The sequence below is a fragment of the Grampus griseus genome (assembly GCF_964374135.1).
Source record: "Grampus griseus genome assembly, chromosome: 9".
NCBI lineage: Eukaryota > Metazoa > Chordata > Mammalia > Artiodactyla > Delphinidae > Grampus > Grampus griseus.
In genome coordinates this window covers 50,107,509-50,121,099 of record NC_139003.1, presented here as the reverse complement: position 1 = coordinate 50,121,099, position 13,591 = coordinate 50,107,509, and positions in this window count along the sequence as shown.

The following is a 13,591-nucleotide window of genomic DNA, read 5'->3' as shown; positions in this document are numbered from 1 at the left end:
TCACTTGGCCGCTTTTCCTTTTATCCCCTCGCCTTTCTCCCTCCTTCCCTTGCTTCCTGTTGGGGATGACAGTATCAAGTGACCTGATTTGGATTTTTGAAACTGGAGAAGAGTTTTCAGGCCAAAGATTTCTTTCCTACTATATCAGAGCTGACCACGTTATTGTTCAAGGGAACGTGTCCAAGATTATGAAGTGAAGGGTGGTAGGAAGTAAAGACTGTTGATCAAGGCAGAATGGGCACCAAAGGACATTCCGGTGTTTCTCTTGGCACTTGTTTCCTTCTTTGGGTTTTTGTCTTCACACAAGGAAAACATCCTAAATCTTATTTTCTTCTGGATTATCAGAAATAGTAGATTAGTCTAACACAACTGAGGGCACCTTCTGGGTTGTCCTTTTGTGTGTCTAGGCTCCTCTGGTACATAGAGCTTCTAGTAATTGACTGCTGAGGGCACAGTGACATATGGAGGTCTTTGTGTGATAGGAAAAAACAATGTACATGCTGACAACTGGTCTTTTATAGAACCTGAAGGAACATTCCCAGTGGTGGTCTGTGCAATACATCCTCTCACCTAGTGGAACTCTTACCCACAAGCAAACTACTAGTGGTCTGTGCAATACATCCTCTCACCTAGTGGAACTCTTACCCACAAGCAAACTACTGATGTGTCAATGCACTTACTGAGGAAAGACTTAAGAATTTTCTTTTATTTTTTTATAAATTAATTAATTATTTATTTTTGGCTGTGTGTGGGCTTTCTCTAGTTGCAGTGAGCGGGGGCTACTCTTTGTTTCAGTGTGCGGGCTTCTCATTACAGTGGCTTCTCTTGTTGAGGAGAACGGGCTCTAGGCATGTGGGCTTCAGTAGTTGTGGCACGTGGGCTTCAGGAGTTGTGGCACGCAGGCTTCAGGAGTTGTGGCTCGCAGGCTCTGGAGTGCAGACTCAGTAGTTGTGGCGCACGGGCTTAGTTGCTCTGCAGCATGTGGGATCTTCCCAGACCAGGGCTCGAACCCACGTCCGCTGCATTGGCAGGCAGATTCTTAACTACTGTGCCACCAGGGAAGCCCCAAAATTTTCTATAATGTGAAATCTTTCAGACTGATGAATGGACTGAAGTTGCCAACTTTTTTCATTCACATCACCCTCACCAAACAACTGGCAAACATCATATGGTCAAGCACCAGATCATCTGATGTAGACAAGATGTGACTTACAGAAGGGAAGGTGGGTGATCTAATGTTCCGTGTGCTCTCTAACTTAATGAGGAAGGAATATTTGGGGGTTAAAGTTATACAGAAGGCAGTGACATGATACACTGGGCACATGCATATACACTTTGGAGTCAGGCAAACCCGGATTTGAATCTTAGCATGACTCTAAGACAAGTCATTAACCTCAGTCTCAGTTTCCTATCTGTAAAATGAGGAACATAATGCCTACCTATAAACGAGGACCCAGGCTATCCCTATTAGGAAGCTGGGGCTGTATGTACTACTATTTGGTAATAATCATCTATTTCCCCTTAGGGGGACCAATGAAACTGGGAAATTGATGAGGCTGTATTAAAACAGTAGGTGCCAGTTTGCAGAGTTGGAAAGAGAATCTGTGGTATTTATAGTTTACTGTGACAAAATTCTTTAGAAAGCTAAGTTAAAAGGAAGTGGGCTTAAACCTACAGAACTAACAAATTTTAAGATTTTACAAGGTGCTGCTATAATTTTGAAACATGTAGCTTGCTTAAGGAGCCGACAGAAAGGGATCTGTGCTTGTTTTACTCTTAAGTGGAAAAATTCCTTAAACTAAACTGTTTTTACTAGCGGACTTGTAAAAAACTAAGTTGAACTGGAGAAAATGGGCTGAGAAGTGAGAAAAATGTGGGTTTAGCCACAGAGTATGCTCTGGTCCTCCTCGTTAGGGAGACCAGTGTTTGGTACTCTTAAATTGATTGCTGGAGCTCCCTATTATTATATCCAGATTTTTTGCACCCCCAAGGAGAGTAAAACAGTGACCCTGAGGTCAACTAGAGGGCTAGAGATCTTGTTAAAAGGACATCTATTTTCCTTCAGCCCCTATTGGTTCTCAGGCTGAGTGATCTCCCAACTGTTGGACCCCACAGCTGTTCAGATGACCCTTCCCACTGCCACAGGCAGATCCCCACCACCCAGACATCTGACAGCTCAGCTGGGTACCATGCTTCCCACTGGCTATGGAAATCTAGGAATGGTTTGGTGAAGAGGTGAAAAATAAACCCTAAGATCTGATTTCACCCAAGCCTGCTTGTGTGCTTTTTCAGCTGTCAAAAGATTGTGGCAACAGTGTCCAAGGTACTCATTCATATCACCTGGAGATGTTTGAAAAGTCCCAAAGCCAGGTCACAGTTCGTACCCAGTAAGTCAGGTGTCTGGGGGGTTGAAGCCAGGCATAAGTATTTTTTAAAAAGCCCTGGGTGATTCCAACGTGTAGCAAAGTTTGGGAACCATTAGACTGAGCTTTACAAACAAGATATTACCTCAAGGCTTGTGAATGTGTTTAAAGCATCTGGCACATGGTAGATGCTTAATAAATGATAGCTCCATTTTCTGTTAGAAAGTTTAATGATAATGATAATAATAATATAATAATAATAATAGTAATAATAGCAAGCCGTTATGTTACCGACCCTCCTGAGTTGGTACCCAACAAGGGTCCTCCAAGCCCAATGTCACTCACACCAATAGAATGAGACCAAGTTTGGTTCAGAAGCAAAGGAAAACTTTGTTCTTTTGATTGGAGAATGGAGAGGGATAAGCTCCGGCTCTAGAGCACACACCCTCCCCGACAGGCCGCGGGCAGAGCTGCTTTATGGGGCGGGGCAGCGGGGGGAAGGGGCGGAGCTCTCAAGGGGTGGGCGGGGCTGCACGGCTCAGGCTACAGATCATCGCGGTGCTGGGCGCAGACTCTCTGCACACAGCCCGCCGCCGCCGCCATCTTTAGTCGCATCGTTCCGCGTTCGGCGCTTCTGCACGCTGTTCCGAGCCGAGGTGTCACCAGGGTGGTTCTGCACCAGGAACTCTGGGCTGAAGGGCTGGTGTGAGGCCTCTGCCCGTGGCTCCCTGTGAGCAAGTGAAACTAGACGAAGCGCCAAGGCGAAGAAAAAAGGTTAGACTTTATTTCATTACCTAGATACTATTTTTATTCCCTGGGAATTGTTAATGGGCTTTGCCAGTGACAGTTACATCTTTAGGGCACTTTACAGTTTACTGTTACATTTATTTTATTTTTATTTATTTTTTTTGCGGTACGCGGGCCTCTCACTGCTGTGGCCTCTCCCGTTGCGGAGCACAGGCTCCGGACGCGCAGGCCCAGCGGCCATGGCTCACGGGCCCAGCCGCTCCGCGGCATGTGGGATCTTCCCGGACCGGGACATGAACCCGTGTCTCCTGCATCGGCAGGCGGACTCTCAACCACTGCGCCACCAGGGAAGCCCCCTCTTAAATTTATTTTTGTTCTAAGCCTCACCATTATCACATGAAGTGAGTATGAGTACATGAGGACTACCTTTTCCATCTTTCAAATGAGGAAACTGAAGCTCAGAAAGGGAAAGTGACCTTCCCGAGCAGAGCCTGGCCTGAAGCTGAGTCATCTGACTCCGAGTCCAGTGCTCCTCCCACCATGCAACACTGACTCTGCTCCCACCAGCTGGGGGGAGATGAATCCACGCGTAAAACAAATGTACTGAGAATGCACAGTAGGTAATAAAACATTCCAGGGTACTAATGGGTCGAGATCATATGAGGAAAGCCAAATGGGGATCCACACCCAGCGTCAGCTTCCTAATGCTGCAGCTGGATTGGACGAGGTGACAGGGTCCCCTCGTGCTCCCTGAACCTAGCCAGTGGACCAGACATCCCTGATCTCCTGCTGCAGGCACAGGATGAGAAGCTGAGCAGAGCAGAGACTAGACCAGGCCTGGCGGGGCCTGACTCTGCTCCTTCCATTTGCTGAACGTGAGAGGAAGAACGAGATGAGTCCACCATGCCTGAGTGCAAGGGGGTAGGTGGGTCCAAAGAGGGACATCCTGCCTTCTTCCCAGGTCCGAACAGGGTGGTTAACAGCTAACCCTATCTCCTTCCGCTGAATCAGATAAATCTTTCTTCCGCTTTTGGAGAAGGGAAACTGTGAGGGTTGAGGGAGGTACTAGAAGCATTGGTTTTTATATTTGCTGTCTTGTGGGATAACACTGAATCAAGTAAACATGATAATCGGAGATAGGATTCTTCCTGTGGCAGCAGAATGTGAGTAAGTGGCATATAAATCATACTGGAAGTAGGAGCTGGGAGGAGAGAGGATGTTGTGGGCAGGAGGAAGCTCCATGAAGGCTTAAGAGTTGACTTGGGTGTTGAGGAAGAAGCAGGAGCTGATCAAATGAAGTCTTTCGCAGAATATCGTCTGATTCCCTGATCCAGGGTATGTGTAGTGGTTTTTAGAATCTTAGGGATTGGTTTGAATAAATCCGACATGGCTAATAGTTTACGGACTAATCAGGTGCGGCTGAAAACACCTCTCTGGCATTTGTAATGGTAGGCCAGCATCACAAGGATGTGTGACAGGTACAGGTGTTGCTCAGCCAAGCTATCAATAGCTAAACAGCCACTTTTGAGATATGCTACTTTTTATTTGCTTCTGAAATGTTCACAAGAATGAATGTTGCAATTCTGAGGAAAAGGATTCATCATATCACTACGTACTGGGATGTACTGGGACAATGTTGGCTTGAGACAACATATCCTGGATCTCAAGCCTAGCCCTGACGTACATGCGAGTGACCTCAGACATATGGTATGCCCCCCCCCCCCGTGGCACAGTTGTCTCCAGTAACGTGAGAATGGTGGTAGCACCTATTTCAAAGGGTTGTTCTGAGGTTTAAATGAGATAATGCATGACCGTGAAGAGTCTAGCTCCTGATGTACGTTGCATGCTTAATAAATGCAGTCTCATTAATTTTTTTTTGTTATTACTAGACCCTGAGATTCATTCTGTTGTGGAAATGATTCCCAATGGTTTTTCAAGACCTGAACTGCCTAATTGTGGCCAAAAACTTAACCTTGCTTTGCTTTTTGTCATCTTTGGGTTTCAGATGTTTTCTTTGACCTCCGGGAGATTTGTCACCTTGGATGAAACACCTTTATTAACATTCTGTCCATCTTTCAAGTTCCCTTTCAAATTCCATTTGGGGAACTTAGGAAACGCTTTATGGAAGAGCTGGTATTCATCTCTCCCTCTCAGCTCCCTCAGGTCTTTATAATTTTATTATGGCATTTATCATATTCTATCCAGTACGGTAGTTATATGCCATCTGTCTCTGTCACCACACAGTAACTTTCTTGAGGGTAGGAAGACGAGTCCATTTATCTTGGAATCCCCCACAGCACAGAGTACCTGGCACGCAGTAGATGCTCAACAAATATTTGTAAAATTGGAATGATTCAGAAACTCTAAAAAGACTTTCTTATAATCATTCACTTTTCTGTTGTTCATTGAGCTTTCCAATTGGGAAGGATAATTTGGGAGATTATTATGAAGCAATCTCAAGTTTCATGAACCAAAGGTAGAGTGATTATAATTCTTGAGTTTTTAATACCATTCCTCGAAGAGATGGAGATAAAATACAGAGCAACAAAATACTGGAGTAACTGTTGTTAACTGGCATTTGTGGGCTCCAACCCTGCTATTGTGACCTTGAACTGCGTGACCTTCAGTAAGCCCTAAGCCTCTCTGAGCCTGTTTCTCCATTTGTAAAATGAAGGTGTTCTCTCTCTTTCACTTGTAAATCTATATAATTCCTGGCTTCTTTAGATACAAAGAGGAATTTTGCCATTGTTCTCAAAATGAGTAAGTTGAATAGGTCAGGGTTTTTCTTGAAATCACTACTATATCCCTAGGACCTAGAATAGTGTCTGGCATAGACTAGCTGCTCAACAAATACTGAGTAAATGAATGAACAAATAAATATATTTAGACACAATTTAGTAATGCTGAGATACACTGCTTAGGAATAGTTACAGTCCTGGCCCTCCAAAATACCGTGTTCTAGGGAGAGTCATACCAAGGCAAGAAGCACACCATGGAAGCAAATATGGAAAATAGGACCTGGGGTCTACCTGACATTTTTCTACAGTGCGGCATGAGCTGCATACAAGAGACCTCCTTCGGGTTAAGTCTATGTATACCAGAGCAATTAATATTTGAGAAAGGACAATTCTTTATTGTGTGCAGACGTCCCATAGAATGTAATTTATTGCCCAGTAAATGTCAGCACAAACCCCAGTCATTTGTGTCAACCAAAAATCCAGCCCCAAACACAAACATTACTGGACTCCCCCTAGGAGCAGTGCACAGCCCCTCATGGAGAACCACTAATCTGTCCTCTGACTGGTTTAGCTTATGGATGGAGATCACTGCATGTCCTTTCTTCTTCACTGCACGAAGTTATAATTTGATATCAATTAGCCTTAGTATCAACTCTGGTCCTTCCTTGTTAGAATGATTAGACACATGAAAACTGTGGTCTTGTGGAAAGTCCAGTCCTCTCCTAGGAACTTGGTTCGCCATCCCACTCTCATCTCCCAGAGTGATAATGACCAAATCTGAAGTGGTGATCTCATGGAGAAGCTACAGAAGGGGTTAATGTGGAATTGCCATGAATATCCATTGGATATCTACTTAGAAACCTGGAACAGCCCGTTATAAAAACCTTGGTTGATGCAGTGTTACTGGCCAATTTGAAGCCCAAATCTTCCTGATGCTGAAGTTCCTTTGTTCACCTTATCTCAGGTTTTAGTGTCAAGCTAAATGGACCTCAAATTGCGTTTTCTGTTGGCCCGATGGGATCTGAAATATTAAAAGTTAATGCTTCTTCCCCAGTCCTAATGTTTTTTCCATGTGGAGCTTGGTAGTGTAACATTCCTGGCCAGCTCCATAGGAAAGGTCTACATTGGACCACTTGTCCCCATGAATGCTGGATAATTGTATTTAATTCTGGATAATTGTGTTTATTTCAGTGTTAGGCAGCCCACTCACCACAGTCTTGGGCCACATATTCTCCAATATCTGCTTTACAGTATTTATAGTGATATTTTGATCTCTCCGTATTTTACCCTTTTGTCTTATTTTTCACTTGGCTCATAATTTGGGAGAAGAGGGTCTTCAAACTCCAACACTAGACATGAAGCTTCATTCTTTAGCAATAGCATCCATAAACACTCTAAGATTTTTTAAAATATAACTTTCAGGTGTACAGCATAGTGATTCACAATTTTTAAAGGTCATATTCCGTTTATAGTTATTATAAAATGTTGGCTATATTTCCTGTGTTGTACTATATATCCTTGTAGTTTATTTATTTTATACACAGTAGTTTGTGCCTCTTAAATCCCCACCCCTATCTTGCCCCTCTCTGTTTTCCTTTCTCTACTGGTAACCACTAGTTTTTTCTCCATACCTTTGAGTCTTTCTTTTTTTTACATCCACTAGTTTGTTTTATTTTTTAGATTCCATATATAAATTATATCATACAATATTTGTCTTTCTCTGACTTATTTCACTTAGCATAATACCCTCTAAGTCCATTCATGTTGTTGCAAATGGCAAGATTTCATTCTTTTCTTTGGCTGAGTAGTACTCCATTGTATACATATACCACATCTTCTTTATCCATTCATCTGTTAATGGACACTTAGGTTGCTTCCATATCTTGGAAATTTTAAATAATGCTATTATGAATATTGGGGTGCAAACATTCTGAGATTTACAAAAGCTTTAGGGTAGTTAATGCTAAAGGATTCTACATAGCCACACATCCTGTTGGTTAGGATACAGGTTCAGCTCCACGTTAGTGGCTTTACAAGGTTCAAGTCTGAGCCAATATGTGGCAATGCTCCGTGATGCCTGCAGTTGTCCTGGCTCCTCCATCTTTTTGCTCCATCATCCTTAATGGATTACTTTCATATACATGGTCCAAAATGGCTTGAAACCAGGCTCACTGTTCCAGCAGGCATGAAGGAGGAAGAAGAAGGGAAAGAGGTAGCTTTCCCCTTCCCTTTAAGGCGGCAGAGTGGAAGTTGTCTACAACACCTCTACTCACATCTCACTGAACAGAACTTAGCCATGTGGGGGTAATCAGTAAGTGCTTGCTAACTGAATGGATAGATAAATGAATAATTCACTGCTTAAGGAATCTCTGGAATGAATTCTAAGAGGACTGGTTAAATGGATTTTTGTGTCTAAAAGTTCACTCAAGCCCACATTGCAGGTGCCCTGACATAAATGTGATCTAGTAAATTTGGTTAGTAGAGAACCTTGGTTTGAATTCAGGTCCTAGGGCTTCCTCTGTTCACTGGCTCCTGTGTCTTGCTTTTGTTTATGCTGGAATGATGTTTTGTTAGTATTACACAGATGCCAGAATCTTTCCTGAAACTCCAGTGGTTCTTACCAAGTAGGGCAAGGCATTCTGCCGGGCTCACACTAAAGAAAAAAAATAATAAACTGTAAAACCAGCTTCCAGTCAGAAAAGCAGACAAACCTGGCAAAGGTTTTGAAACATGACTTGTTGACCAGCCTACACAGAGGAATCAGATATTTGGAGGTAACAGGAAAGATGATTCATGGCATGACTTCAGCAAGACCATGGTACCTGGAACTTCCACTTGACCACATGCACATGTGGTAGGACACAGGAACCATTAATCTGTCTTCACACCTCTTTCTCACCCAGAATGAAAATTGTTTTGTCTAGCAAAAGAGGTGGGCTCAGCCAAGGGAAGACACATCAGATTATGTTTCCTGAAGGATCTGTGTTGTTATAGGGAAAAGACAGCAATAACTTGCAAGGATTCCAGGGGAGATCATAAGACCCCTCTAGTTCCACCATTCTGCTACTCTTAGGATGGAAGTAGTGTGATGAAATGTAATATGTGGTGGAGGGGCTCAGGTTACTCAGATGTGGTAGTAGTAGATTTTTTCCCTCTAATTTGGGAAATCAGCAGTTTTTACTTTGTCGCAGAACAAATGGATCTGTGACTAATGTTATACAATTTATGTAGCTGATTCCACATAATTTTCACAGTTGTTTCACATTTATGGCAGTAAAAAGGTTTTTCTCCTACTCTGAGATTTATGAGGTGGGATGGAATTTGCCTATCCATAGCCCCCAGTGCTATGTTTATATTCTCAAAGACCATCTCCTCCACTTTACCTACTTTACAGATGAGGAAATTGAGACTGTCACCAGTTCGGTGACTTGTCCAAGGTCACATAGCTGCCTCATAGCAGAGCAAGAACTAAAGCCAGGTCCCACAAGTACTGGTTACAAGCACATTTATTTGGATGGTTAGGGCTCTGCATGAAAAGTGATACGATGCCTGATTCTCCTCTTTTTCAAAAGAAATAGAAACATCTCTCTTCCTTCCGTGTCACCATTGCACACTCCCCATTTTGCACTACAGCCATCCATCCCGTGGGAGGGGAGAGTTGAGGAAGCCCTGTTCATTGCATGCAGACTGATGTCTGTTTCCCCAAGTGTTAGCCCATCAGATTTTACTCAGTAGGCTGGATCTCATCCTAGGGCAGGAAGTTTTCAATTTATCATCTGAAAAATGAAACAGTTTAAAAAAACTACAACTTGTCTCAAATTCTGACCAGTAAGAACAGGAATGTACACCCAAGCTCCCCTCTCACCAATCACAATGAGCTCTTTCCTCTTTATTTTATAACGTGGCCCCCTCAAAACATAAAACCCCCAAGTGTCTTTTAAGTCACATTCTCTAGAGTAAAACCTGGGATGCTGATTCTTGAGTAACAAATTTATTGAGAGACTTGCTTTTAGATGAAATCTGTAAGAGAGTGAGGGAAGCAGAGTAGGGCAGGAAAAAAAGGAGGCAGCGATGTGGGTTCAATTGTAGTCTTGCCTCAACCTGATCTCATGGGAGGCTCTGGAGTGTGAATGGTTGTCCCTTTTCAAGGAAAAGGGGCTGGGCATTTATATGAATGTATCAATCAGTCTTTGGTTGTCAGCCCTCCCAGGAGGGTTGGTGCAGAACCTCCCAAGCATCTCTGAGCTATGCTGTCCAGCTGGCCATGGCAAATCTCTGAAGCCAGGAAGCGTACAGCTGTGAGCTGTTAGTAGCCAATTTGTACAGCAGCTGGGGGATGGTTGCACTAGTAAGGGATTTGGGCAGGGCACCAAGAGCATACACTAAACATTGCTGTATGTCCATGTCCCAGAAAAGAAAAATAATTATAACCATCATAACAACACAAAACAAGGGATCAGCTTTGTTCAACATGAAGCATAATTCATAGTTCTATTTGTTCTCATTGCATAAAAGTCACAAACAAGACACTAACAACAAAGGAAAACTATAAACACCACCAGTGGAGGGATCTGTTAGAACTATGTCGGAACCATGACGGCTGAGTAAAAAAGGAAGATTCACTGGAATGCCCTCAGTTCCAGGGTTCCCTTGGCTTCCTAATCCCTGTGATTCTTTTCTGCATTGATCCCAATTCCCCCACTTTTGACTTAAAACCTGGGCAAAGGCAATATAAGACTCAGGGCCTGAGCAAAGAAAGCAATTGTTTTGGAACTACCAATGAATTGGGAGAATCTGTTCAATGCTGTCTTGCCTCAACAAAATTATATCCAAGGTGGCTCTGGCTCCTGCTCCAAATAGGAAATACAGGACAAGCTTCTGCCACACTGTCCCCAAAGCTGAAAAGAATCTATGATATCTCAAGAGCTGTAATAGTCACCATGTAGACATAGACTCATCTAATCATTAGATATCTATTTGAAGATGAAAATTGTAGAGATGAGCAATACTTGTTGAAGACAATGGACCAAATAGCATCAATACTCGCTAGTGTACAGATCAAGAAACAATTTTATGGTGTTCTCACCTCCCCTCCTTTTTTGTATATATGGTGAATTTAAAAAAAATCTATAAAGTAGGGAATAATAATGTTTACTCCACAGTTTGTCATGATGATTATAGTGGCTACTATTACTCATATAATAAAATTTTGACTGTTGCATTTATTTACTACAACTTATATGTGCCAAAAATATAGTTTACTTCTTCTCTGTTATTAAAAAAATCCCCTTTCTCACAAGCCCCCATTGCCACTGAGATGGGGAGGAGATAAGGATGTGAAAGACATAATCTTATCAATTAAAGATTACTGGTACCCTTTGGTTTAAGGCCATCAGTTTCAGGTCAGTATTCGGCCAGTAGGCGTAGCAGGTGCCCACTGGGGCTGTTTTCCTTCTCGAGGGCCCTCTCTCTTATACGTCACATATTCTGCATGTGACACTAGGGCCTGGATATCAATGACTCTGTTTAGAAAAAAGTGAGAGCTTCCACAATAATGAGGCATCCTCAAAATTCCAAATAAAGTTCAGTTAGGTTTTTTTGTCTATTCAGTTAATTAAAAAAAAAAAAGTTCCCTGGGAGAGTGGGAAAGTGAATAGAAGGGCCTCATAATTTAGTTGGTGTGGCTTTTCTTTGACCCAATTCTCTTACATATTGGATGAATTTCTTTTGCAAATTGAATAATTTTCACAAGTCAATTACACACATTCCCTCAGCCCATTTGAGTGTAATGAAATAGCTTAATAGAATAAAACAATAACTCCCAAGATGATGATGTTGGCCATTATTAAGTGTAACAATAGGAATTAATTATGACAGCAGAAGGGATAATTGATATTTTGGAAAATGGATTCTAAAGCTCTTTTCTATTGTGACTTCAGAGACCTTTCAAGAGTTCTGAGTGCTTTCGAACAGAATTATTAATAACATGTTTTTTCCCTTAATTCCTTATATTTGGTTAGTCCTTTACAAAACACTGTCATGTACAGAATCTTGTTTTTAATTTAACCAGCACTTTGATAGAGCTTGCATGTGCCAGGCTCTGTTCAGAGGGCTTCACACATATTAACTCACTCGATCCCCAATGCTGACTCTCTCCTGTGTGATTCTGGGTGCTCTTTTACAAATGAGGAAACTCAGGCTTAGAGAGAGTGGGGAACTTGTTCTAGGCTCCCCAGCTGGGAAGTGGCAGATCCAGGATCTGGATCCAGTCTGCTTCCTGAGTCCCTGCTTTTAACCTCGACACTGTTGTACCTACCTCTCAGTCTTACCACCACCCTCAAAGTGGGCATGTTTGGTTCCATTTTCTTGAGGATTAAATACTCATTGCACAGAAATGAGCTAGTTAGTAAGTGCCAGGGTTGGAATTCAAACCCTTGCTCATAATTCCCAAATCAGTACACTTCCTGATGTGTCTTTATGAAGCAAATTTCTTTTACTCAAGGTAGTATGTAATATTTCCAGAACTTTGGAGCACTGAGTGAAAAATAATATATTTCCTTTCGGGAAAAAAAAATTGAGCAGAAATTTTGAGGGCTGATGGAAACATATGCAGTTCTTTTTTTTTTTTTTTTTTTTTTGCGGTACGCGGGCCTCTCACTGTTGTGGCCTCTCCCGCTGCGGAGCACAGGCTCCGGACACGCAGGCTCAGCGGCATGGCCCACGGGCCCAGCCGCTCCGCGGCATGTGGGATCCTCCCGGACCGGGGCACGCACCCGCGTCCCCTGCATCGGCAGGCGGACTCTCAACCACTGCGCCACCAGGGAAGCCCTGCAGTTCTTTTTAATTGGAAACATTAAGAACATAGACTTATAGAATGCTTAAACTACAAGATATCATAATGCCTCCTAATAATTCTTATATTCACTGTGCACAGAAAGTCCCTAACAATTTGTGGTTAATGCAGGTTCTCAGGCTCCAACTCAGGAATCCACATTCAGTAGACCTGAGGTCAGGCTCAGGAATCTGAATTTTAACAAACATGCCCAGGTGATTAATGCTCATTTTTGAAATGGAGGAAGGCAGGTGCAGAGGAGTGAATAGACCTGCTCAGATTTACCAAGATACTAGGAAAATCAAGACCCTAAGGTCAACATGCACTAAGTATACTTTGGTCTATTCATAAGATGACATGTTTTATTTATGAAATTCCAAGATTAATTTATTCTCATAAGAATCACAAACTCACTAATGCAGTTTATTCTTAAATGAGTTAAAATTTTCTTATAAATGAAGCTAAGAGCTGCTGAATTTTATGGAACTAAATGTTTCTGAGGTTTTGCAACTTAATGAATGTAAGCAGCAGCACTTACTCTCCCCCAGAACTTAGTTTGATTAATTACCTCAACACTTTGCATGAAATCAAATATATGCAGAATTACTTTAAAGAGATGGGATACCTACCTAGAGATCTAAAGAGACAGAGTATGTAACAAATCAGTGGCATTAGCCCAGTTAAGCAGAATACATCAACAGAAGGAGGGGGTCTGCATGGAATAAAAAATTGGTAATTGGAGAGCCAGAAAAGCTGCAACTATCCAGGAGTGTGTGGTGAACAGGAAACCCTGTCTCTGCTCCACTCAAGGGTGTGCTGTTGACCCCTTCTGGTGTGTCTGCCCAGCCCATAGCCCCATTCTCTAAGCCTTCCCCACCCACAGTGATTGATTTTGGAAGCCATATTTGTAG